Below are 26,624 nucleotides of genomic sequence, written 5' to 3'. Positions count from 1 at the left end.
ACCATCCGTTGATCACCACCTCTAGTTACTGGCTAATCCCTATAGTTTCACTTACAAAGTTATTGACCTAACACAATTATCTAAAATAAGTGTCAATCCTGACTAATACAATTTAATACCAACTACCTGTGGTTGTTAATCTGCCTTAATTATCATTTCCCTATAATTTTCTAAAATACTAATAAAACATTATGTCGGAACGCCAAGACCCTGCAATTTCTGCAGAACTTCGGGAATGGCTTTTCTCTACTATTGCGGAGTCCATTCCCAAGGCTTTGGCAGCCTATCATGTGCAAACTGCTACAGAGGTTCATCCCTCTACACACCAATCCTCTGACTCAGAGGATTCCCACCTTTCAGACCAAGAAAGTGCCCCGCGCAAAAGACCCTGGGAAGGGAATAGCGCTACTGCGGGCAAAGGCAAAGCTCCTGCAAATATTTTTAAACACTCCCTGCCATGCACTATGCAGGATCCCACAGACCCTCTAGAGGGATCTACCTCCCGACTAGCTGGCCATATTTTAAATGACTATGATCCCACATACTCTGGTGAGGATCCCACGGCGAATGTGTTCGTTAAAGAAACCTTTCTCACACATGCTCAGGATGCTAAGGGTGGCCCTCCATCTAAAGAGCCTGCCTCAGACATCCACCTGGATGCTTCAGGCCTCCTATTTTTTTGACCCAAGGGCGATTCGTCACCCAAGATCTGCAGCATGGGCCCCTCCTGGTCATATTGCCAGCTTTTGCAAAATGTGGCTTCGCAAGCCCCTCGAGAAATACATTAGAAATAAACTGAGGGCTGAATGCCCGAGACCAACTATTCCGGGCAAAGTTGCCTCCACTCCTGAGTTTCACCCGATGCTAGTCACCTACTTAACAAAATCCAGCAAAGACCCTCGTAAGGTTATTGAACAAGGGTTGAAAGCAACCCAAGACAAGCTTCTGGACATTTCAGGTCCTATAATCCAGATTTTTATCCTGGTGGATGAGGCACTCACTAGCGGTGAATTTGACCCACACACTATAATAGAATGGGCTCAGAGAGCTCTATGCCTATTGGGTAACGCCAATGTGGCAATTTCTATCGAAAAGCGAAAAGCGGCACTTTATAAAATTGATGCCAAATTGGTGGACTTAAGTTCAAAGGAATTGGGACCAGAAGCCGATGGTCTATTATTCGGTGACAGTTTTATGCAAGACCTCTCCAAGCATGTCTCTGTATTTACCACACTAAATAAAGCCCAGTCCTCTTTACGCAGAGTTTTCCGCTCCCAGACACAACTTTTTTCCGGGAGAACTGGTCGCTACAGGGGCCGAGCTACCAGTATAGCAGCCTTCACAGGCTACAGGCCTCGACCCACAGACTATTGGACACACTCAACCCTATCACAGACAGCTATTCAATACCAGAGGCTCTATTCGAGGACGTGGTTCTGCATCCCTGCGCGGACGCACTGCCTCATGGACCTTACTTATTTACAAAATGTACCATTTGCAGGTCGATTAACCCTTTTTTTCCAACAGTGGAAACTACTTTTTCAGGATCACTGGATCCTTCATACAGTCAGGGATTTCAAAATAGATTTCCTCACACACCCCATTCAAAGCTTTCCTCCGACACCCCTAGGGATGTCGGAAGCGGACAAGCTAACCTTAAACTCAGAGTTACACAAACTACTAGACAAAGGGGCGATCGAACACTCGCCCTTCCCTTACACCTTCCTCAGCAACATTTTTCTTGTCCGGAAAAAGACGGGGGACCACCGCCCTGTTATTAATCTCAAAGAACTGAATCAGTTTATCACATACCGTCATTTCAAGATGGAAGGTATCCATCTTCTCAGGGACCTACTTTGTGTGGGAGACTGGTTCTCCAGATTTGACTTTAGAGATGCCTATCTCACGGTCCCAATCGCACCCAGCCATCGTGCCTTCCTTTAATTTCTCTGGCAAGACGAAATTTGGCAGTTCACATGCCTTCCTTTTGGACTGTGCTCCGCCTCTTGGTGTTTCACCAAGTTAATGAAACCGGTCATGGCACTACTCCGTTCTCAGGGAGTACGTTCCATCATATATCTGGACGACATCCTGATTATGGCCCAAGACCAACATTGCTTCGCAAACACACGCACATGACCTCTGCTCTCCTTCAAAACCTTGGTTTTGTCATAATAAAAGTCAGATCTGGAACCCTCTCAAATAGTCCAGTTCCTAGGCTTTCAAATAGATTAGGTTCAGGCAACTTTGCAACTGCCTTACTCCAAAATCAAAATTAAAAAAAGAAATTCAAAAATTACTCTCCTCACAGCGGCCTCGGCTTCGCAACCTAGCACACATTCTTGGACTCTTGTCCCCGGTCCTTTACATTACAGAGCAATGCAATGGTTGAAAACTTCCTTCTTGCATCGCTCAACCTCGTACGACCAATTCATATCTCTGACAGACGAAGTTCGCATCGAACTCCACTGGTGGCTTCGCAATATGGAAGCCTGGAATGGGAAAGCAATCTTCGGATCTCAACCAGATTTTATCCTGGAATCAGATGCCAGCCTCTTAGGTTGGGGTGCTACATGTGCCCAAACCTCCACATGGGGTCTCTGGTCCCCATCGGAACAGGCACTCCACATAAATTGCCTCAAGCTCATTGCAGGATCCTTCGCGATCCGCAGCCTTGCAAAGGACGCCTCCAATTGCTCCCTGGTACTACGGATGGACAACATCTCCGCAGTGTGGTATGTAAACCGACTTGGAGGATCCAAATCCAAACTACTGTCCGATCTCACCAAGGACCTGTACCAATTCTGCCTAGACAGGAACCTGTCCATTCGAGCGGAATACCTCCCAGGACCCGACAACTTAGTCGCGGACTGGTTCTCACGTCATTGGAGAGATGCCAGCGATTGGCAATTAGATCCCTTCCTGTTTCACCACATTCATCTTCTACGGGGACCCCTCACATTAGACCTCTTTGCATCTTGCCTGAATCGTCAGACAGACGATTTCTTCAGCTGGCTACCAGACCCTCTATCTCTGGCAGTCGATGCTTTTCTGCAACCTTGGCCACGGATAGGAGCTTATGCTTTCTCTCCTTTCTCAATTGATTCACCCGGTCAAAACTCAAGTGGTCAAGATAACAATAATCACTCCACTATGGAGGGCCCAGACTTGGTTCCCCACCATCCTGGAGCTATCAGTAGATTACCCCATCCTACTACCTCGCTATTTCCAGGTCCTCAAAAACCCAGCGGGCGATTACCATACACTCACCCTACAGGGTCATCTTCAACTGGTAGCTTGGACAGGTTCAGGGGAGCTTGGCATGTCGCGGGACTTTCACGCACAGATTAAACACTCCTATGGGACTCGTGGGCTCCAGGAACCAGACAAACCTATCTCTCCGCTTGGCGGATTTGGGTCAGCTGGTGTTTGGAAAGGGACCTCGATCCCGTTTCAACACCTCTTTCATCAAGGGAATCTACCTTTCAAACTTTTTATTTTAAACCTACATCACATGCGGCTTGTTCCTTTATTCAAGAGCGTTAAAACAGCAAATATGAAGCCACCTGTCTTGCCATAAAATTAGGGATTATTCTAGTTTACAGTGAACGAATAATCTAAATTTTAAGACAGGAGGCGAATATTTTCCCCCCCTTCGTTCACTCTGGAACCCACCCTTAGGGTAATTCTCCTTTCTACTATTATTGCATTGTACACTCTGTTGCAATTTGCTTATTGTAAGTATACGGTTTTTGCTAGCCTGGTGACCAAGTCCTACATCACACTTTATATCATTATGATCTTTAAATCCTACCAGATAATCTGAGCTATCACTTAAAGTGTGTACTTGTAATTTTCTCTTGTCTCAGAGACCATACTTTCATGAAGTTTCTCTTTTTCTCTCCTAGTGTGAAAATCTTACGTTGATCTACTCAACATTGACTTCATTACGTTACACCAGAATTACAGTTCCAGAATGTTTCCAGTTTACATGGTTGATCCTACTGCTGATCGGCACCACCAAGAAAAAGGAAGTGGGAGGAGTCTGACAGCACTATATTGTTCTATGATGTGTTATGATTGGTTGAATTTTTTACAACCTTGATAACTACTTCTTTGCTACTAGGAGTTACAGTAAAGAAAGATAAGCAAATATTCGCCTCCTGTCTTTAATAAAATTTAGATTATTCGTTCACTGTAAGATAGAATAATCCCTAATTCAGAAGTACAGAAATACTGCATAGAGAAATGGGGGCGGAGCCAACTCGGCCGTGGATGCTGCGCCAAACCGAGTGCGGGGGCGGAGCTACAGTCAGCCTCCATTTACTGCCTTTCACTGCAACACACTGAGGGGAAGCAGGAAGGAGTCCCTGCTTCCCCAACTCCAACACACCAGGGACTCACTGACTCCACTCCTGCACCAGTAAGTGAGAGAGAGAGAGAGAGAGAGAGTGTGTGAGACTGCTTGTGACTATCTGTGACTGTGTGTGTGAATGTCTGCCTGTGACTATCTGTGGCTATCTGTGACTGTGTGTGTGAATGTCTGCCTGTGACTGTGTGTGTGAATGTGTGACTGTGTGTGAATGTCTGCCTGTGACTGTGTGTGTGAATGTCTGCCTGTGACTATCTGTGACTGTGTCTATGACTGTCTCCCTGTAAATGTCTGTGACTGTGTGTGAATGCCTGCCTGTGGCTGTCTACCTGAGACTCTGCGACTGTGTGTTTGTCTGCCTGTGACTGCACCTGTGACTGCACCTATGACTGTCTCCCTGTAAATGTCTGTGACTGTGTGTGAATGTCTGTCTGTGACTGTCCACCTGTGACTGTGTCTGTGACTGTCTGCCTGTGACTCTCTGCCTGTGACTGTGTGTTTGTCTGCCTGTGACTGCGTCTATGACTGTCTCCCTGTAAATGTCTGTGACTGTGTGTGAATGTCTGCCTGTGGCTGTCTACCTGTGACTGCGTCTGTGACTGTCTGGCTGTGCCTGTGTGTGTAAATGTCTCCCTGTGACTGTCTACCTGTGTCTGTGTCTGTGACCTAATCGCAGCTAAATCCAAAGGCCACTACTCCATACTAATTCGTCTTGACCTCTCAGCGGCCTTTGACACCGTTGATCATGCTCTCCTTCTTCAAACTCTTCAATCGCTTGGTCTCTGTGACTCTGTCCTCTCGTGGTTTTCCTCTTATCTCTCCCAACGCTCATTCAGTGTTTCTTTTTCTAATGATACCTCCTCCCCTCGTCCTGTCTCGGTAAGGGTTAGTCTTGGAGGCCATAAGCTTTCCTAAAGAGATGTGTTTTAAGGCACTTCTTAAAAGATGCAAGACTAGGGAGAGTCTGATGGCCGTAGGCAGGCTATTCCATAGGAAGGGAGCTGCCCGCGAGAAGTCCTGCAAGCGCGAGTTGGCCGTACGGGTGCGGACAACGGACAGGAGGTTGTCACGGGCAGAGCGGAGAGACCGAGAAGGGACATACCTATGGATCTGTGAGGAGATATAAGAGGGGCTAGAGTTGTTCAGTACATTATAGGTGTGAGTTAGTACCTTGAATTGACTCCTATAGCATACAGGAAGCCAATGTAAGGACTGGCAGAGGGGTGAGGTGTGAGAGAAACGACTAGAGAGGAAAATCAGTCTAGCAGCAGCGTTCATTACGGACTGTAGGGGTGCAGTACGGCTTTTGGGAAGACCAATCAGGAGAGGGTTACAATAATCCATGCGGGAAATTACTAGAGCATGGACAAGCTCCTTGGTAGTATCTGGTGCAAGAAAGGGGCGGATGCGGGCTATGTTTTTAAGATGGAATCTACAGGATTTGGCAACATGCTGTATGTGAGGCTCAAAGGTGAGACCAGAGTCAAGTATGACGCCAAGACCGCGCGCTTGCAAGGATGGACTGATGTTAGTACCAGAAACTTGAAGGGAGAGCGAAAGAGGAGGATCAGTATTAGGAGGAGGAAAGACAAGGAGCTCAGTTTTTGAGAGATTGAGTTTCAGAAAGTGGGAGGACATCCAGTCATAGATGGAAGAAAGGCAAGCGGTGACACGTTGCAGGACGGCAGGGGAGAGGTCCAGGGAGGAGAGATATAGCTGGGTGTCATCAGCGTACAGGTGGTAGCGGAATCCAAAAGAGGTAATAAGTTTGCCAAGAGAGGCAGCATAAAGAGAAAATAGAAGGGGACCAAGGACGGAGCCTTGGGGGACTCCAACCGAGACAGGACGAGGGGAGGAGGTATCATTAGAAAAAGAGACACTGAATGAGTGTTGGGAGAGATAAGAGGAAAACCACGAGAGGACAGAGTCACAGAGACCAAGCGATTGAAGAGTTTGAAGAAGGAGAGCATGATCAACGGTGTCAAAGGCCGCTGAGAGGTCAAGACAAATTAGTATGGAGTAGTGGCCTTTGGATTTAGCTGTGATTAGGTCGTTAGTAACTTTGATAAGGGCAGTCTCTGTAGAGTGGAGAGGGCGGAAGCCAGATTGAAGTGGGTCAAGGAGAGAGTTGGAATTGAGGAAATGAGACACACGGGTAAAGACAAGTCTTTCCAGAAGCTTTGAGGAAAAAGGGAGCAGGGATATGGGACGGTAGTTAGAGGGGGTGGATGGGTCGAGGGATGGTTTTTTTAGTATAGGTACTACAGTGGCATGTTTAAGGTCAGTAGGGACGATGCCAGAAGAGAGTGAGCAGTTGAAGATGTGTGTTAAAGAAGGCACGAGACAAGTGGAGAGAGATCTGATAAGGTGAGATGGGACAGGATCGAGCGGGCAAGTGGTGGGGCGAGAGGAGCAAAGAAGAGCAGCTACCTCTTGATCAGTAGCTGGGGAGAATGTCTGAAGGGTAGGAAAGGCATGATCTATGTGTGGTTGAGAAACAGAAAGGCAAGGAGGGGAGAATTCTTTCCTTAGCTGTTCAATCTTGTCAGTGAAGTAACATGCAAAGTTATCAGCAGTAAGGTTAGTTTGGGGGGTGGCCACAGCAGGCGAAGAAGAGAATTAAAGGTGTCAAAGAGACGCCTGGGGTTGTGGGAACATGAACTAATGAGAGAGGAAAAATAGGACTGTTTGGCAAGGGCAAGGGCTGCACTGTATGAACACAATATGAATCTATAATGGAGAAAGTCTGATTGGGTGCGAGACTTCCTCCAGGAGCGTTCAGCACAACGGGAGCATCTTTGCAGGTAGCGCGTTGATTTAGTATGCCATGGTTGGGGGCGGGTCCTCCTTGAGGTACTTATTTGGAGTGGCGCTGCAGCATTCAAGGCAGATGTAAGAGTAGAGTTATATGTGGAGATGGCCAGTGAAGGACAGGAGAGGGAAGGGATGGACAGCAGTTGTGAGTCAATGTCAGCTGACAACTGCTGGAGATCAAGAGAATTAAGGTCCCTCCTGAGTTGAGGGGGGTTAGGCTGAGGTTGTTGGGTGAGGTTGTACGCGAGAGCAAATGATAGGATCAGAGAGTGGATATAGAGTGTTGCAGATATTAGATACTGTACATGCATAAGTGAAGATTAGGTCAAGGGTATTGCCAGCTACATGGGTGGGAGAATTTGCCCACTGCGATAGCCCGAGGGAGGAAGTAATTGAAAGTAGTTTAGTGGCTGCAGAGGTCAAAGGTGGGTTTATAGGAATATTGAAGTCCCCGAGAATTAGGGATGGAATGTTAGAAGAGAGGAAATAGGGTAGCCAGGCAGCAAAGTGGTCAAGGAAGAGAAGAGGGGAACCAGGGGGACGGCAAATAACAGCAATGTTAGCAGAGAAGGGTTTGAAAAGGCGAATTGACTGTATATCAAATGACGGGAAAGAGAGGAAAGGGGGGGGTGCACCATTTTTCTGACGGTTTTCCATGTACCATGTCTCTGTATTGTGTATCTGTATTATACAGAAAGCAGTGTGTGTGTGTCAACAAAGGGGGTGGGGGGATAGGGAGAGGAGTAGGGGCAGCAGCTTTGCATGCAGGCATAAAGTTTAGTTAGGTGTTGTCAGGGTTTCTTTGCTGTTTTAAACAGCAAACCTGTAGCCCACGGAGCAACGCAGGGGGGGAGTGGGCCTTGACAGGGCCAGAAAGTTGGCAGGTGAACTGGAGTTCAAGGGGTGGGCCTAGCTAGTGTGGGGAGGAGAGGGTTAGTTTAAATAGCGGCCATTTTAGGTTGAGGCCATCTTAATCTGAGCTGCCCTTACCTGTGAATTGTTACAGGTCAGAGTAGCTCTTCTTCTTTGTCTTTACTGCAGGTCATGGCGTCCGCCGAAGAAATCATGGCAGGAGTACGATCGTTGGTGCAGGAGAGAGGCTTCGGATGGTTACAGGAGCAGCTGGGGGTTCCGAGCACGTCTGCTCCCCCCGTCGGTGCGGCGGAGAAGAGGCCTGTCAGGCGGGCGAGACCGCCCCAGCGGCTCAGTCCGGGTGCGGTGCCGGCGGCGCGGAGGAAGAAGAGCCCTGCGGTCAGGAAGCGTGAGGTGGCTGGTGGGTCTGGAAGCCGGGTAGGCTCGGAGCGGCGGCCGGTGCTGCATGGTCGTCACGTTGCCGGTCAGGTGCGACGGAAGGCCGGGAAGGGGCCTCTAGCCCAGAGCGCCCTCTGCCGGAGGGCGGAAGAAAGGACACCCCTGGATGTTGCTGGTGCCCAGGGCAAGGAGGCTGAGCAGAGGATCGGAGGAGGAGCAGTGCTGGTGTCCCAGCGTCCCGGTGAGTCGCCCCCTGGGGGCAACACTGAGGGGCAGGGGGGTGTCAGGGGATCGGGGAGGACCATGACAGCGGGCTCACATGGAGGTGGTGGGGTCCAGGCGGGCAGCTCGACAAGCAAGTCAGCCCTGTCAGGGGTTAGGTCCTCAGCAGTGGATTCCGGGGAGGAGGGGAGCCAGAGGAGAGGGAGTGTGCCACAGCCCAGCGGCAGGTCAGAGGTGCAGAGGGACTACAGCCAGGAGCGGAGTGTTGGAAGGGGAGTAAGGGAGATGGTGACCGGGAAGGACAGTGCGAGGCGGGATAGTCGAAGCCAGAGGAGGGGCCATGCAGACGGGGACCCCCGGGGGTGTGATGCGCGGGAGGCCTTCTCAGGTCGCTCCCAGGTTCAACGGCGCAGGGCGAGACCCACGAAGAGGGCAGATAGAGCCACACCAAGCAGCGGGAGGGATGGATATGGCAGTTCAGGACGATCTTCGGAGCCAGGCAGGTCCAAGGACAGGAGTAATTCGAGGAGTAGGGATAGGAGGAGGAGGTCCACCACTAGGGACGGATGGAGGAGGTACCGGCGCAGCGAGTCAGGGTCGAAAGACAGTGTTGTGTCCAGGCGGAGTGAGACTAGGAGCGACCGTGGGTCCCAGGCCAAGCGGGGGACGGGGTCTGGTCGTGACAGGACAGGAGACAGATGTGACGGACGGGTGAGGCTCAATATGGACAGACTACCCAGGTCACCTTCTCATTACAGGTCACGAAGGTGTCGCCTACAAGATTGGATCGCAGCAGGGCGGGCAGGAAACGGCGTCCCCTGGACGCTTCGGAGCCAGTCGAGGCGGCCGAAAGGACGGTACCCCCGCGGCCATCCGAGGTCCGGGGAGTGGGTGGTGAGTTGACATCTACACCTCATTCTGGGAGTTTGTTAGGACGCTTACAATCACTTTTGGGGTCCTGGTCGGGGGAGGCTGGGTCCCCTGGGCACTTCGGGAAGGTGTGGGCAGCGGATAGCGACTTGGGTGTGGGAGGGGGTCCCGTGGCGACAACGGCGGGGGGCGCGAGAGGGGGCGCCGCGGATGCGGATGCTGGGAAGGTCGACTGTGCGGGTGCTCGGGAAGACCGCGGCGATATTTCGGAGGCAGCTAGACAGAATGTACACGTGTCCTTCGCAGGACCGTTAGGCTGTCATTTGAAGGCTGAAGTTAAGGAGAGGATAGGAAAAGGGGAATTTGTCGAAATATTTTCGCTTCTTCCCTTAGAGGAGTTTTTAGATTTAAAGGAGGAAGACAAGAAGGACGCAAAAAAGGAGGAAGAGGAGAAACGGCGTAAGTATCGAAAAATACCTAAGACATTCGGTAACTGGCTGCGTGCCTTCTGTATACTGGCGAGCGTGATCGGGGAAAAGAACCCGGAACGGTGCTCACAGCTTTTTTGCTATCTGGACGGCATTGGGGATGCATACAGGACTTACGGGGGACTCGCTTGGTGGAGGTATGATGAGCAGTTTAGGCAGCGCCTAGCGGCGAATCCGGCCATGCGGTGGGACCAGATGGACCTGCCTTTGTGGATGAGGTTGATGATGGCCCAAAAGAGTGCCCCCTTTCTCGGGACAGCCGGCGCGGGCCCTAGTGGTGGCGCGTCGGCGGGACAGAAGAAGGGGTTGTGCTGGCTCTTCAACGAGGGGCAGTGCAAGTGGGGAGCGTCCTGTAGATTCAAACATGAGTGCTCCGGCTGTGGCGGCAATCATGGCCTCTCCAGATGCTTCAAGAAAGGAAAAGCTGGCACTGGAGGGGGGGGCACTGGCGCGGCACCCCCTGTTGCTGCGGCGGGGGGCATCTCCGGTGAAGGCAGACGCGATGTTGCCGTGGCTAAGGCAATACGCTAATCGGGAAGTAGCCAGATTTTTGTGGGACGGGTTCACGAACGGTTTTGTGCTTCCGTTCCAGGACAGGGGTCCGGGTGTGCTTTGCGGGAACCTCAAATCGGTGCTGGCTCATCCGGGGGTGGTTAGGGAGAAGTTGCAGAAGGAGGTGAGTTTAGGGAGGATGGCAGGCCCGTTTGCGGCTTCGCCCATGCCGGGTTTGAGGGTGTCCCCGCTAGGGGTGGTCCCTAAGAAGGAAGTGGGCAAGTTCCGTTTGATACATCACTTATCGTACCCGGCTGGGGCGTCGGTGAATGATGATATCGACGCGACCTTGTGCTCTGTCTCCTATACATCATTTGACAATGCTGTCGAGTTGGTGCGGAGGGCGGGGCGCGGGGCATTGATGGCTAAGGTGGATGTGGAGGCGGCGTTTAGATTGCTTCCCATTCACCCGGATTGTCATCATTTACTTGGTTGCTACTTCGACGGGGAGTTTTTTGTGGATCTCTGTTTGCCTATGGGTTGCGCTATATCTTGCGCATACTTTGAAAAGTTCAGCACGTTCCTGGAGTGGGTGGTCCGGAAGGAGTCGGCCGGGGGTGCGGTGGTACACTACCTAGACGACTTCTTGTGTGTCGGCCCGGCGGGGTCGGGGCGTTGTGGGCAGATACTGAAAGTGTTCCAGTGGGTAGCACATAAGTTTGGGGTGCCGTTGGCGGCAGATAAAACGGTGGGACCGGTAACGTGCCTCAGTTTCCTAGGGCTGGAAATTGACTCGGTGCGCGGGGAGTGCAGGTTGCCGCTTGACAAACTGCACGCCCTGCGGGAATCGGTGGATGCGGTGGCAAAGGCGAGGAAGGTGACGTTGAGGGGTTTGCAGTCGTTGATAGGGAGCCTTAACTTCGCTTGTCGGGTGATTCCCATGGGGAGAGTTTTTTGCCGGCTGCTGGCTCACGCAACGAGCGGGGTGAAGCGGCCGTCGCACTACGTGAGAGTTTCAGCTGAGATGAGGGCTGACTTAAAGGTGTGGGCGCGTTTTTTGCGGGATTTCAATGGTCGGGTGTTTTTCCGGGTTCCGGTGGGGTCCTCGGAGGATGTGAGACTGTTCACGGACGCTTCGGGTAGCGTAGGGTTTGGGGCCTTTTTCGCGGGTCGGTGGTGCGCGGAGGAGTGGCCGGTGGCTTGGAGGTCGAGCCCGCTGATTAGGAACCTGGCATTCCTGGAGTTCTTTCCAGTGGTGGTGGCGGTGACGCTGTGGGGTGGGGACCTTGCTAACAAGAAAGTAGTATTTTATTCGGATAATATGGCAGTGGTGCAGGCCATTAATGGCTTGTCCGCGTCCTCGTTGCCGGTTGTTCGATTGCTAAGACAGTTGGTGTTGTTATGCATGTCATTTAACATTGTGTTCAGGGCTAAGCATATTCCGGGTTTGGAAAACGTTGTGGCTGACGCGTTGTCTCGTTTTCAGTGGGATCGTTTTCGGGAGGCGGCACCGGAGGCGCAGGAATCGGGACACGCTTGCCCGGAGGAGATGTGGCAGCTCGCGACATCCTGCTTGGGGAGTACATAAAACATTCGCTGGCCCCGGGCACATGGTCTTCTTACGTTAAGGTTTGGCGGGTTTGGGATGAGACGGTGCTTCTGTTAGGCTCGGATGTCTCCGCATCTAGCCGGTTGGATGTATTGTTATGGATTCTGTGCCGTTTGTTTGCTGAGCGTTCCTCCCCCTCCATGGTGGATAGGCACCTCGCGGCCCTGGCGTTTCTCTTTAAATTCAATGGTTGGGTGGATGTGACCAAACATTTCCTGGTAAGACAAGCGGTGCGGGGCTTTCGGAAAGGTAAGAAGGTTCGGGATGAGAGGAGGCCGGTTTCATTTCAGGTTTTACAAGGTTTGGTGGAGCGGTTACCGGACATATTTTTTTTCGGGGCACGAGGTGGCTCTGTTTTCAACGGCGTTTGTATGGGCCTTTTTCGGGGCCTTTAGGATTGGGGAATTGGTCAGTGCAAGCAAGGCGGGTAATGGGGGACTGAGATTGGAGGACGTAGCGGTGTGTTCGGACAGGGTGAGGATACGGTTGGCCCGTTCCAAGACGGATGTCTTTGGGAAAGGTTGTGCGGTTACACTGGGTGCGTTGCCGGGATCGGGTGTGTGCCCTGTGGCCTGCGGGGCCAGGTTCCTGGAGTTAAGGCCGGAAGTCAAGGGTTGCTTTTTAGTGCATGCGGACGGTTCAGCGCTGTCGCGCTTCCAATTTACTAAGATTTTTCGGTTGGGGCTAAAGGGGATGGGGTTAGACCCCTTACAATTCGGAACGCACTCCTTCCGCATTGGGGCGGCCACGGAAGCCGCACGGTTGGGTTTGGGGAACGAGCGGATCAAGCGTATCGGTCGTTGGGAATCGATGCGGTTTCGATCGTATGTACGCCCAGACAGGTTGGTGTGAACATAACAATATGGGGGTGCAGCTGGGCTGCTGGGGTGATACTTACTGTTGTTTTTGTCTCTCCTAGGTTGGACGGCATGGATAATTGGTCATTCTTACGTCTATTGGGCTCAGAAGAGAGCTGCAGTTCGAAAGAATGGGTTACAGCTGGGCTTTCCTTTGGAGCAAGTGGAGATATACTGGTTTGGGTATCGGGGCTTCGACTGGAGGAGCGTCAGTGGGGAACTTTTTCGCAAGGTGACGGGTCGGGCATTGCCAGACGTGGTGGTGATCCACGGCGGGGGTAATGACCTGGGTCTGGTGCCGCTGCGCGGCTTGGTAAGGCAAATGAAGCGAGATGTGGATCGGCTGCGGGACCTGGTCCCTGGCGTGACAGTGGTGTGGTCGGAGATGGTGCCTCGGTGCAGGTGGAGACACGCCAGGGACACGGCCGCGGTAGCACGATCCAGGGGTAAGATCAATAAGATCATGGCTAGTTTTGTTCGGAGAGTGGGGGGCGTAGTGGTACGGCACAGGGAACTGGAGGAGATGTTACCTGGTTACTTTAGGTCGGACGGTGTGCACCTTTCTGATGTAGGTTGCGACTTATTCAACTTAGGCTTGCAGGAGGGGATCGCGCAGGCCCTATTTATGTGTGGTGGGGGTCGCACATGAGCTTAAGGGGTCAAGTCATGTGCTGTGGCGGAAATAGGGCTTGGGTAAACTGGCTATTTGGGGGTTATGAATGTGTTATGCCAAGTTCTAGGCTGGAGTAGGACGGAAGTTAAAGTGTTTGGTAGGTTCTAGCCCGGAGGTGGCGACGAACCTAGGGGTGTAGGGGTGTCTGGGTACACCCCTGCAGGTAAACAAATGTTGGGGGCCTCTTTGGTAGGCCAGGTATTATTCGTTATGTATCAATTGTTATGTTTGTATTGTTTTGGTAGGGTCATTGTCGGGGGTATTTGGGATCGAGAGGAACGGAGTTATTACTGTTGACAATGACCCTAAATTGTTAATTTAAATAATTTTATAATTAATAAAGCTGTGGACGTTGTACTCCAACAGAAGAAGCGGTGTCTGTGTTTTATTTATAATTTTGCACATGCCGAATAACGTCTGTGCACATGTCATGTAGCCCACGGAGCAACGCAGGGGGGGAGTGGGCCTTGACAGGGCCAGAAAGTTGGCAGGTGAACTGGAGTTCAAGGGGTGGGCCTAGCTAGTGTGGGGAGGAGAGGGTTAGTTTAAATAGCGGCCATTTTAGGTTGAGGCCATCTTAATCTGAGCTGCCCTTACCTGTGAATTGTCCCTCCCACCCTCCCTTTATGTTATGTCTTGGGGTAGTTCCCGTTTGGTCACAGCGGCGGGAAATAGGGCTTGGGTAAACTGGCTATTTGGGGGTTATGAATGTGTTATGCCAAGTTCTAGGCTGGAGTAGGACGGAAGTTAAAGTGTTTGGTAGGTTCTAGCCCGGAGGTGGCGACGAACCTAGGGGTGTAGGGGTGTCTGGGTACACCCCTGCAGGTAAACAAATGTTGGGGGCCTCTTTGGTAGGCCAGGTATTATTCGTTATGTATCAATTGTTATGTTTGTATTGTTTTGGTAGGGTCATTGTCGGGGGTATTTGGGATCGAGAGGAACGGAGTTATTACTGTTGACAATGACCCTAAATTGTTAATTTAAATAATTTTATAATTAATAAAGCTGTGGACGTTGTACTCCAACAGAAGAAGCGGTGTCTGTGTTTTATTTATAATTTTGCACATGCCGAATAACGTCTGTGCACATGTCATGTCTGTTTCAGTGATTGAGTTTGCAGCTGCAATTACTATGAGCTGCTTCTGCTTGTTGCCACGGTTACTCACCTGTGAGTAGTAATCAACCCTGCTGCTAATCAGTTCTGCCTATTTAAGCAGCTAAGCCCAGAACCTCCTTGCCCTTGCGTGGTTTCCTGTTTCCCAGAAGTCTCCTTGTTCCTGTGTTTCCTGTTTGATCCTGGTTCCTGACTCCGGCCTTGTTCCTGACTCCGCTGCTCTCCGTGCTCCTGATCCTGGCTTGTCTGACTACCCGCTCTGGTGACTGACCCCTGCTTGATTCCTGGACTTTGCTTTTGTTTATTATTTGTTATTTATTAATAAAGGTGTGTTTGCATCTACTTCTGTCTCTGTCTGGTTCCTGGTCCCTGACATTACGCAAGGGCCATGAATACAGATGGTACAGGCAAGACACCTATACCTAACCTGCTTACCCAGTGGGACCAGCAGAACCACCATTTGGACCAGTATGCCCATCTGGATCCAGTACCCGGCCAGCCTGCGATTGCGGCCGCCTCTGCCTCACTTCCTGTTCTAGCACCGGTTGTAACCTCCAAACCTGTAGCGGCTAGAGAAATGACTGGGTCTGTCCCGCTCCCTCAGCATTTTGGGGGCGACCCAGCACAGTGCAGAGAATTTATAAATCAGGTTAAAGGATACCTTGAAACCCTGCCCCAGGCATTTCCTACAGACAGTGACAAAGTTCACTTCATGATTTCTTTGCTGTCTGAAAAGGCCCTAGCTTGGGCAAAACCTCTCTGGGAGGCGGAGAAGCCTATTATTTACAATTACCCTGAATTTGTTGCATCCTTCAATAGGGTTTTTGATATTCCAGCTCGCTCCACCCCTACTGCCGAACTACTCATGTCTAATTCTCAGGGCACAAAAACTATTGTCGAGTATGCCAGTGAATTCCGTACCATGGCAGCAGAGGGTGGCTGGAACAACGAGACTCTTGTGGCTGCCTTTGCACAAGGTCTCTCCGATGTGTTTAAAAATGAGATTGCAGCCAGAGAATTACCTAAAGATCTCGAGGAACTGATATCATTTGTCACCCTCATTGACATCAGACTCCGAGAGAGATCCTCATCCAAGGACCGCCTGCGGAGGCCTCTTGTAAATTTGACACCGAGCTTTTCTTGCCCACCCGAACCTCCCTCACCTCCCTTGCCTCCTGGTCCTGAGTCCTCTGTCTGTGTGGAGCCAAGGCGGTTAGGCTTCTCACGCCTCTCGGCCGAGGAGAGAGCCTTTAGGAGGAGGGAGGGCCTGTGCCTATACTGCGGACACCACGGTCACATGTTAAAGTTTTGCCCGATCCGTCTGGCAAAGGGTCTGTACCCAAGATACTGTCAGGGGCAGATCTTGGGTGGTCTTTCTGCAGACCCAGAGATATGTGTGCACAAACCCTTGGTGCCTGTTATCCTCTCCTGGTCTGATTCATCCATTGAAACCCGGGCGTTACTTGATTCTGGGGCCGCAGGCTTGTTTATAGATTGTGCATTTGCAGCAAAGCACTCTATACCCTTACAGTCTCGCAACTCCCCACTAGCCTTCGAAGCCATCGATGGCAGACCAATACAGCCAACCCACGTGACCCAAGAAACCGTGCCCATATCTCTGGCTGTAGGGGCTCTACATCATGAGACGACCCAATTCCAGGTCATTTCCTCTCCATATTACCAGGTTGTTTTGGGATACCCTTGGTTACAGAAGCATAACCCCACAATTGATTGGCGCAAAGCTGAGATATTATCATGGTCCCAGCAATGCACATTGTCCTGTCTCCAGAAACCGGTCAAAGTTTTGGACGCATGTTCTGCTTCTTCCTTACCCGCTGAGTACCAAGAATTCCAAGATGTATTTGACAAGGGTCAAGCCAGCGTTCTGCCACCACACCGTCCGTATGACTGTGGTATCGAACTCCAACCGGGTACCAATCCTCCCCGGGGCCGGATTTACCCACTGTCTGTAGCAGAAAATCGAGCCATGGAGGAGTATGTTACCGATGCACTGTCTAAGGGTTTTATTCGGAAGTCATCTTCTCCTGCCGGGGCCGGCTTTTTCTTTGTAAAGAAAAAAGATGGCGAGTTGAGACCCTGTATCGACTATAGGGGTCTCAATCGCATTACTATTAAGAATGCCTACCCCATTCCATTAATCACGGAATTATTTGACCGCCTCAAGGGAGCAACGGTCTTCACCAAACTTGATCTGAGAGGGGCATATAATCTCGTCCGGATAAAAGAGGACCACGAATGGAAAACCGCATTTAACACCAGGAGCGGCCATTACGAATACCTAGTAATGCCCTTTGGTCTTTGCAATGCTCCGGCGGTTTTCCAAGAATTTATAAATGACGTCCTGCGAGATATGCTGCAGCAATGTGTGGTGGTTTATCTTGATGATATTCTGATCCATTCCACATCTCTCGAGAACCATCACGCAGACGTTTCTCGTGTTCTACAGAGACTTAGAGAAAATAGTCTGTTCTGCAAATTGGAGAAATGTGAGTTTCACTGCAAACAGGTTACATTCTTGGGATATGTTATCTCAGATACTGGATTCTCTATGGATCCGGAGAAACTTTCGGCTGTACTTAAATGGCCTCGACCTACGGGTCTTCGCTCTATACAACGGTTTCTGGGCTTCGCCAATTATTATCGGAAGTTCATACGCAACTTTTCTTCCTTGGTTAAACCTCTCACGGACATGACCAGGAGAGATGCTGATCCACAGCATTGGTCACAGGAAGCCATTACTGCCTTTGAGTCTCTCAAAGTCGCCTTTGCTGCTGCCCCTATACTGGCACACCCTAACCTTGCCTTACCATTCATTCTTGAGGTCGATGCGTCTGAGACAGGAGTGGGCGCCCTCCTGTCTCAACGTCCTAACCCAGAGAGTTCTAGGCATCCGTGCGGGTATTTCTCGAGGAAATTGAACCCGGCGGAATGCAACTACCAGATTGGTGATAGAGAACTTCTAGCCATAATTTTAGCTCTCAAAGAATGGAGGCACCTTCTTGAGGGTACTTCAGTGCCAATCCTCATACTCACAGACCACAAGAATCTAACATATCTTTCTGAAGCTAAGCGACTTTCCCCCCGGCAAGCTAGATGGGCTCTCTTCCTATCAAGATTCAATTATGTGGTTTCTTACTTGCCCGGTACAAAAAACATCCAGGCTGATGCCTTGTCTCGACAGTTCTCCCCTCCATCTAGAGAGGAGATAACCCCTACTCCTGTGATTCCTCCGGACCATATACTGGCAACCAACCGTACTAACCTCACCTCACCCCTAGGCGAGGAGATTCTGGCTGCACAAAGTAATGCTCCTCCAGAGAAACCTAATGGCCGTTGTTTTGTACCTATTAACCTCCATACGAAACTATTGAGTACATACCACGACTCCAAAGCAGCTGGACATCCAGGCAAAAACCAGTTAATCTGGTCCGTATCCCGGCAATTTTGGTGGCCTAGTCTCCGTTCGGATGTCACCGCTTTTGTAGCTGCCTGTCCTGTGTGCGCTCAAAACAAAACCCCACGACGCCCTCCAGTGGGTCTCCTGCAAACCATACCTAATGGTGAACGACCCTGGACCCACTTGTCCATGGATTTTATCGTAGATCTTCCGGTCTCTCGTGGCAATACAGTCGTTCTCATGGTTGTTGACCGATTCTCGAAGATGTCGCATTGCATTCCCTTGAAAAAACTACCAACTTCCCAAGAACTTGCAACAATTTTTGGTCGGGAGATCTTTCGTTTGCATGGGTTACCCAAAGTGATAGTCTCAGATAGGGGTAGCCAGTTCGTGTCCAGATTTTGGAGAGCTTTTTGTACGCAAATGGGAATTCAGCTTTCCTTCTCCTCGGCCTACCACCCGCAATCCAATGGTGCAGCGGAACGAGCTAACCAAACACTGGAACAGTTTCTGCGTTGCTACATTTCTGACCACCAGAACAACTGGTCTGATCTGCTATCCTGGGCGGAGTTTGCCCACAATAGTGCGATTAATGCCTCCTCCCGGCTATCCCCGTTCCTGGCAAACTATGGGTTTCAACCGTCCATGTTGCCTGATACGTTCTTGCCACAGGAGATACCGGCATTGGAGGGACTCTCAGGGAACTCCGTTCCACTTGGGTGCAGATTCAGAGTTCTTTGCAACACGCAATGCAGAACTACAAACTCCAGGCCGACCGCAGACGCCTTCCTGCACCTACCTATCAGGTCGGAGAGAGGGTCTGGCTGTCTTCCCGCAACCTACGCCTCCGTGTTCCCTCACAAAAACTGGCACCCCGATACGTTGGGCCATTTCGTATACTTCGAAGGGTTAACCCTGTAGCTTACGCACTTGACCTTCCTGCTAACATGCGCATCTCAAATGTTTTCCATGTTTCCCTCTTGAAACCGTTGGTTTGTAATCGCTACACCAACTCAGTGCCACGTCCACGTCCTGTTCTGATTGACAATCATGAGGAATATGAAATACGCAGCATCATTGACTCACGGGTCTTCAGAGGACAGATCCAATACTTGGTGCACTGGAAAGGATACGGTCCAGAGGAACGCTCCTGGGTTCCAGCCTCTGATGTCCATGCACCATCCCTCCTTCGTTCCTATCACGCCCGCTTCCCCATGAAGCCCGGACCCACCAACAGAGATGGGGGGAATCGTTGAGGGGGAGGTACTGTCAGGGTTTCTTTGCTGTTTTAAACAGCAAACCTGTCTGTTTCAGTGATTGAGTTTGCAGCTGCAATTACTATGAGCTGCTTCTGCTTGTTGCCACGGTTACTCACCTGTGAGTAGTAATCAACCCTGCTGCTAATCAGTTCTGCCTATTTAAGCAGCTAAGCCCAGAACCTCCTTGCCCTTGCGTGGTTTCCTGTTTCCCAGAAGTCTCCTTGTTCCTGTGTTTCCTGTTTGATCCTGGTTCCTGACTCCGGCCTTGTTCCTGACTCCGCTGCTCTCCGTGCTCCTGATCCTGGCTTGTCTGACTACCCGCTCTGGTGACTGACCCCTGCTTGATTCCTGGACTTTGCTTTTGTTTATTATTTGTTATTTATTAATAAAGGTGTGTTTGCATCTACTTCTGTCTCTGTCTGGTTCCTGGTCCCTGACAGGTGTGAAATGTATGTTGTGGGCTAATCAAGTTTAATGTTGCACTGTGAGTGACCATCTGCTGTGGGAGCCAGCAAGTCTATCTACTACAGAAAAGGGCTGTGTTGAGGTTACCAGAGATTGCTCTGAAGGGACAGTGATTCCAATCAAGATAACCTTTGATAACCTTTGTTCTCAAAAAACACCACCTCAAGCTCCCAGAAAAATGCCTTGTTTGCCTCATGTTCTGGGGTTGTCAACCTTACTCTGAGTGAGTGAGTGAGTGAGTGAGTGTAGCTGTCAGTGTGTGTCTTTCAGTGAGAATGGGTGTGCCTGTGAATGTGTGTCAGTGTGTGTATGTCATTTTATGTGTATCTGAGAGTGTGTGCCTGTCAGTGTGTGTCTGTCAGTGAAAGTGTGTGTTGGTGAAACAGTGTGTGCCAATGACTGTATGTGTGTGCCAAGGTTGTGTATCTGTCAGTGAGTGTATATCAGTGCATGTATCAATGAAGGCATGTGTCTGTCAGTCAAAAAAAGTGGTCTTGACACAAATTGGTTGGGGAAATTTAGATTTTGGGGGTGCCAGAATTTAGTCGTGCCTAGGGCAGCACAAATCCAAAATACACCACTGGCAGCAACCCTGAAAGGCGTTGGTGGTATAATCCCCACCATTGGTGGTATAATTCCCACCATTGTCACAGTAAGCTGAGTGCAGTGGCAAAATACCTTTTTTAAAGGTCTTGGTTTAAAAAATACACAGTAACAACATCCAATCAAGGATGGTGTCACTGTGTATTTTTTTTTTTTTTACCATGGATGTTGTTACTGTGTATTTTTTAAACCAATAAAGGTCTTTTTGTCACTGCACTCAGTTTACTTTGACAATTACCTTTTTATTTTAATTTTTTGATAGTTATATTTCATACTTCCAGGCATTTTATATATTTACTCCAAGAAAATCCCAGGTGGGGATTATACCACCAACACTGTCATCATAGAGCAGTGAGTTTGCTCTACATTTCTGAGTATCATTCTTTACAATATTATAAAACAAGTTTTACCATATATTTAGAGCATTATCATTTGCCTTTTTTACCCTGTCCTGGGTTCCCAGACACTCCTATAGCTGAGGCTGTTTTACACCATATCCTACAAGTGGGGATTGTACCACTGTACGCCATTTAAGGTAGAGCTTGCCATAGCTCTGGGAAATGTAAGTGTGTTATCGCTATTTTTCATATATTTGTAAAAACTTGATTTGACATATTGCACTACTGGCTTTCCCTGCTTTTCTCTTTTATCTTCTATATGAAATCCAAGCTATTTGAAAAAGTTACACTCCCCCAGCCCATTGTTATCTTACGTTCTATCCAGTATTTATAGCTGCACTTTCCTCTCATATTAGAGGCATCTTTTTGGACTATATTATTTTCGACTTACCACTGTTCTATACTTGCCTTTGCTGATTGTCTAAACACTGTTGTTTTATTTGTGGCACAGCCCTTTTCCTGTTTTTTTAATTTTCAATAGTTTGATGTTGCATGATTCTCTTTTGACTCCTGTCAGCAGGAACCCTGTTTTTCATTCCGTTGACAACATGGTCCTAAATAGTTGGTGTGGTAGTGGGAGCAACATCTTACTTTTAGTTACAGTATCTCTTGTGATGGTTGTGTCTTGCATGTGAGAGTTTGTTGGTAGACATGAATTGCAAACAGTGAATAATTTCAACACTATTCATGGATTTTACCTCACCTTTTAATGACCATGGCCAGGGCCGGATTAACATAGGGGCTGATGGAGCTGCAGCTCCAGGCCCAGGCCCATGGAATAGGCCCATTGATTTAAAAAAAATATATATATTTTACTTTTTTTTTTTTTTTTTACATTTTTTTTTTCACACACTACTCTTAGGGATTCCACCTGGCTTTTATTTTATTGTCACAGACAGTATTTGAGGCTGCTTGGCTGGTGCCAATATTGCAGTGATATTGGCAATACAAATGCTGTTATTTTTCTCAGTATAAACAAGAGATTACTATGCAATACCAGCACTGGCCAGTGTGGAAAGAGGCAGTGATAGGAAGTTCCGGCATCTCCCTCCCTGCAGGGGTGCAGCTACTGAGAGTCCAGACAGCAACTCCCACCCTGCAGAGACAGCCTACAGCTCAGGGAAGTAAGGGATGGGTGAAAGGCTGCAAGGAGACATACACTGAGACACTAAGGGACACTGGGAGACATTATGGCAGACACTGAGACACTAAGGGACATTGGGAGACATTATGACACAGACACATGGGGACACAGTGTCCCCATGTCTCCCAGTGTCCCCATGTCTCTCAGTGTCCCCATGTCTCCCAGCCAGTGTCCCTGGTGCCTCAGTGCACCCTAGTCTCCCAGTGACCCCTAGTCTCCCAGTGTCTCACTGTCCCCATGTCTCCTAGTGCCTCCATGTCTCCCAGTGCCTCAAGTGTCTCAATGTCCCCATGTGTCCAAGCTAGTGTCCCTAGTGTCTGTGGCCCTGGTGTCTCAGTGTCCCCATGTCTCCCACTGCCCCATGTCTCAATGTCCCCATGTCCCCCAGCCATTGTCTCTAGTATCAGTGTCCCCATGTCATTAAGTGTCCCCTATTTTCCCAGTGTCCCCATGTGTCCCAGCCAGTGTCCCTTAGTCTCCCAGTGTCTCTGTGTCCCCAGGTCTCCCCGTGTCCCCAGGTCTCCCCGTCTTCCTAGTGTCCTAGTGACACATACATGGGGACATAGACACATGGGAATACTGGAGGACACAGGGAGACATGGGGCATTGATACTAGACACTGTGATACATAGGGGCACTGTGATACATAGGGTCACTGGGAGACCTGGGGACACGACACTAGGGGACACTGGGAGACATGGGGCACTGAGACACTGATACATAGGAACACTGAGACCTGGAGTAATCGACACATGGGGGCACTGAGTCATGAAGGCAATGGGAGACATGGGGGGCACTGGGAGGAATCCATCTATACAGCAGAATCAAACAAAGTAGTTTTTTGGTGATTTTACAGCATTTTCTTTTATGTCACTCCTTGTGATTTACATCATGTGATGTCACCCATACATATTTAATTATGCAAATTAGTAAGGCCGGTATGTTTTTCCAAGAAAGGTGGCAACCCTAACTACTTTTCACATACTCTTACTTAAGTATGGAAACTTAAGAGGGATGTATGGGAACAAAACTTGTGTGGACTGGCTGACAATGAATATAGTTAAAGGGACACTATAGTGACCAGAACAACTGCAGCTTATTGAATTTGTTCTGGTTAGTAGAATCATTACCGTCAGGCTTTTTGTTATAAACACTGTCTTTTCAGAGAAAATGCAGTGTTTACATTACAGCCTAGTGATAACTTCACTGGCCACTCCTCAGATGGCTGTTAGAGATCCTTCCTGGGTCATGGCTGCCTAAAATGCATCCAAACATTCAGTGTCTCCTCCCTCTGCATGCAGACACTGAACTTTCCTCATAAAGATTAATTTATTCAATTCATCTCTATGAGGAGATGCTGATTGGCCAGGGCTGTGTTTGAATCATGCTGGCTCTGCCCCTGATCTGCCTTTTTGTCAGTCTCAGCCAATCCTATGGTGAAGCACTATGATTGGATCTGGCTACCTCTTCTGATGATGTCAGCAGACTGCTTGTTTTTCTGAGTCTAACAGCATGCAGAGTTACAGCTTCAGGCTTGAATACAGTAAGATTTTTACTATATTTATGGAGGCATGAGGGGCCCAGGGGGGCTAGATGGTGGTGCTAACACTATAGGGTCAGGAATTCATGTTTGTGTTCCTGACCCTATAGTGAGGTAATGCTGACTTTGGTCTCTCTAACACTGTGGCATGTTCCCTTTCTTCTACACTCACTACATTCAGCTTTGTCCCAGACTATATACCAGGATCTTCTGCCTGCTAGTAAGAAGGTAAGGAGACAAGTGGACCAGCGAGTGCTAGGGGACAGTCCTTAGAAAGCGTTGAGCGAGCGCATCATTAGATGCATTTATACCAAGCTCAGGGTCCTGTCTGCATAGTATGCCCTTAGTTGGCCAGCTGCATGATTGGCAGGCAGCCTGACATGCATTCATGCCAGGCTGGCCTTCTAATTCTTTGGGCAGACATGTCCTCTTTTTGGGCATGTTTTCCCCTTTTGGCAGGTTACGTGATTTGTGTCAGTGGCACACCCTTTTACCCAGCCCATTGACTTCCTGCTTGACTGGACACTGCTGTTAGGGGTTATGGATTTACTTGAAAGATGAAAAGATAAATTAGAGGGAGATTAGCATAGGGTATGTGTTTTCTTATAGCTGCTGTTTTCTTTCTCTCCAGCACCATCTCCATCAGATACATGATGTTTGGAAGTGTTTAAGTGTTTTTGGTCGATATGATTCTGTTATTAGGCCCGTCATAATTGTCAGCACCAGGCCCACTGGGCTGTTAATCTGGCCCTGACCATGGCCAGGTTTTGTCATTGACTCCATTCGAAAATCTTTTCAAATTCCACTTATTGGATAAGGGGGCAATATCTTTCATCTATTCTATGCTTCAAGCCACCAGTCCTGGTGGAAACGCTAACTGTGACAAAAACTATGTATTTTATTTACCCAGTTACTTTCCCTGCGTTCAGTAGATGGATCTACCGAACACCAACCATCCCCCTGGCTCATTAACTGAAAATAAACCACAAACTTAAGTGCTCACTAGGGGTGGCCACCGTTCGTATAACCGAACATCACGTGCTGGAGGAAACAGCCATCTTCTTGCAAGAAAGCAGGAAGCTTGACTTAAGACAGGGGAACTGTTCGTCTGTTTGTTCGTATGGAACTCCCGAAAGTGACCAACCGCTACCACTATTTCTCTGGAAATAATTTGGTCAGACGCCACGTGTGCAGTCGGTCAAAACTTTACCCTGGGGGCAATTCGGTTGTGTTCATGGGATCTGAGCGCTATTTGGACAACTTGGGCTCAGATCCAGGCTATTCATGGGTATATTTGTGGGGGTTCCTGTATGTGTTATATGTATTTTGGGATATTTTATGTTTTATTATTTGTACCTCTAGTGCCTGGGAGATAATTAGTTTAAGTAAAGTACACTAAATTAGTGATGTCCCGAACGGTTCGTTGGCGAATAGTTCCTGGCGAACATAGCTTGTTCGCGTTTGCCACAGATGGCGAACACATGCGATGTTCGGTCCGCCCCCTATTCATCATCATTGAGTAAACTTTGACCCTGTACCTCACAGTCAGCAGACACATTCCAGCCAAGCAGCAGCAGACCCTCCCTCCCAGACCCTCCCACCTCCTAGACAGCATACAATTTAGATTAATTCTGAAGCTGCATTCTTTTTTTTTTTTAGACAGAAGTGTGCTATATTTGAGCATGCTAGGCTGAACGTGCGTATATCATGGCTAGTTGCACTGAGGGTATGAGTATATAGCAGTACATTGTTGTGAAAGATGGCTGTCATGTTTAGGGTATAGCTTGCACGTTATCAACTGTGTATTTATATCAGCAGCTCCACCACTAGTTATAAATCAAGTGTGAGTCGCCCCATGAGATGAGACTAGTGAATAACATAATACATGAACGGTTAAGGTAAAGGCATGTAAGGAACTACGACAATAAACTCTTTAGGAGGTGAAATAATGACATGTTTAAATGCTTGCTACTTTACGATTAGTTAATGTGCAGAGAGCAGTTCATGTGATCAAAGGCATGGTGTGGAGGATCGGCTATAGTGGGACATGCTTGGCAGGCTGCTGTTTACTGCTTGGGCTCATCCGATCCCTTCTGGGCGCCAGGTGCAGACCCTGGGAGTCCCTGATACCTGGAACAACAAAGGCAAGTCTCTGGCTGAGTGCCGGGTTCGTGGCTTGAGGTAGTGGAAGCTTGTTTTGTCGGGTGGTCGGATCTGTCCCGGTAGTGCTTCACGTCCAGTGCGGGATTATGGTGGCTTAAGGTAAAGCGAATGATTGACGTGGGGCAGGCTCTGCATTTCTGTTGTGCCTCCGGTCCCGTCTTCGACGCCTTTTGCGTTGGTGGATTTTAATGGGGACTGCTTCGCTTAGCTGTGGTGGAGTTTGTTGGGGCTGTGGTGGAGCTTGTGGGGGCTTCCTGCTTGTTATTTGCTTCCAAAATTGATTAAAGTCTGTCCAGCTTAGACTCAATATCGTGCCATGCTTTGCTGGTACCAGGAGGACACGCGGCTGCCGCCATATTGGGAGAGTCGCAGATGAGTATGTCAGCCTGGGCGGCTGTGCTCTGTGCGTCCATTAGCTCCAGACAGCCTCTCAGGGGTGGACCGGGATAACCCCCACCGGTCCAAGGGGGGGGGTAACGGAGCTCCTGCCGGGAAGTAGTTGCTCCTGGGCATCCCAGGATCGGGAGATCGGCCGCCTCTCCCGCCCGGTGAGCACCAGGCCACACTTGCCACGCGGAGGTAAGTAAGACTCTGTCGAGTTGCTGACCGCTCTTAAGAATGTCGGGTCGGTCAGGTAGGAGCAACATTGCTAGGTCATCCCCTTCGGTGAAATTCGCTTGTTGATAGCTGCTTAAAGTGAGATATTGAGGGAGCTCACACAAAGTGCGTCTTTCCTCCATGACAGCCAGGGCCGGACTGGCCCACCGGGATACCGGGAAATTTCCCGGTGGGCCGTCGGCACCTGGGGCCGGGGAGAAATGTGGGTGTCCTGCGGCCGCATGGAGAGCTTGGATGGCGGCCGCAGGGGAAGC

This window comes from Pelobates fuscus, chromosome 12, assembly GCF_036172605.1.
Source record: "Pelobates fuscus isolate aPelFus1 chromosome 12, aPelFus1.pri, whole genome shotgun sequence".
Taxonomy (NCBI): Eukaryota; Metazoa; Chordata; class Amphibia; order Anura; family Pelobatidae; genus Pelobates; species Pelobates fuscus.
The sequence above is the reverse complement of the archived record's forward strand: the minus strand, read 5'-3'. Positions refer to the sequence as shown.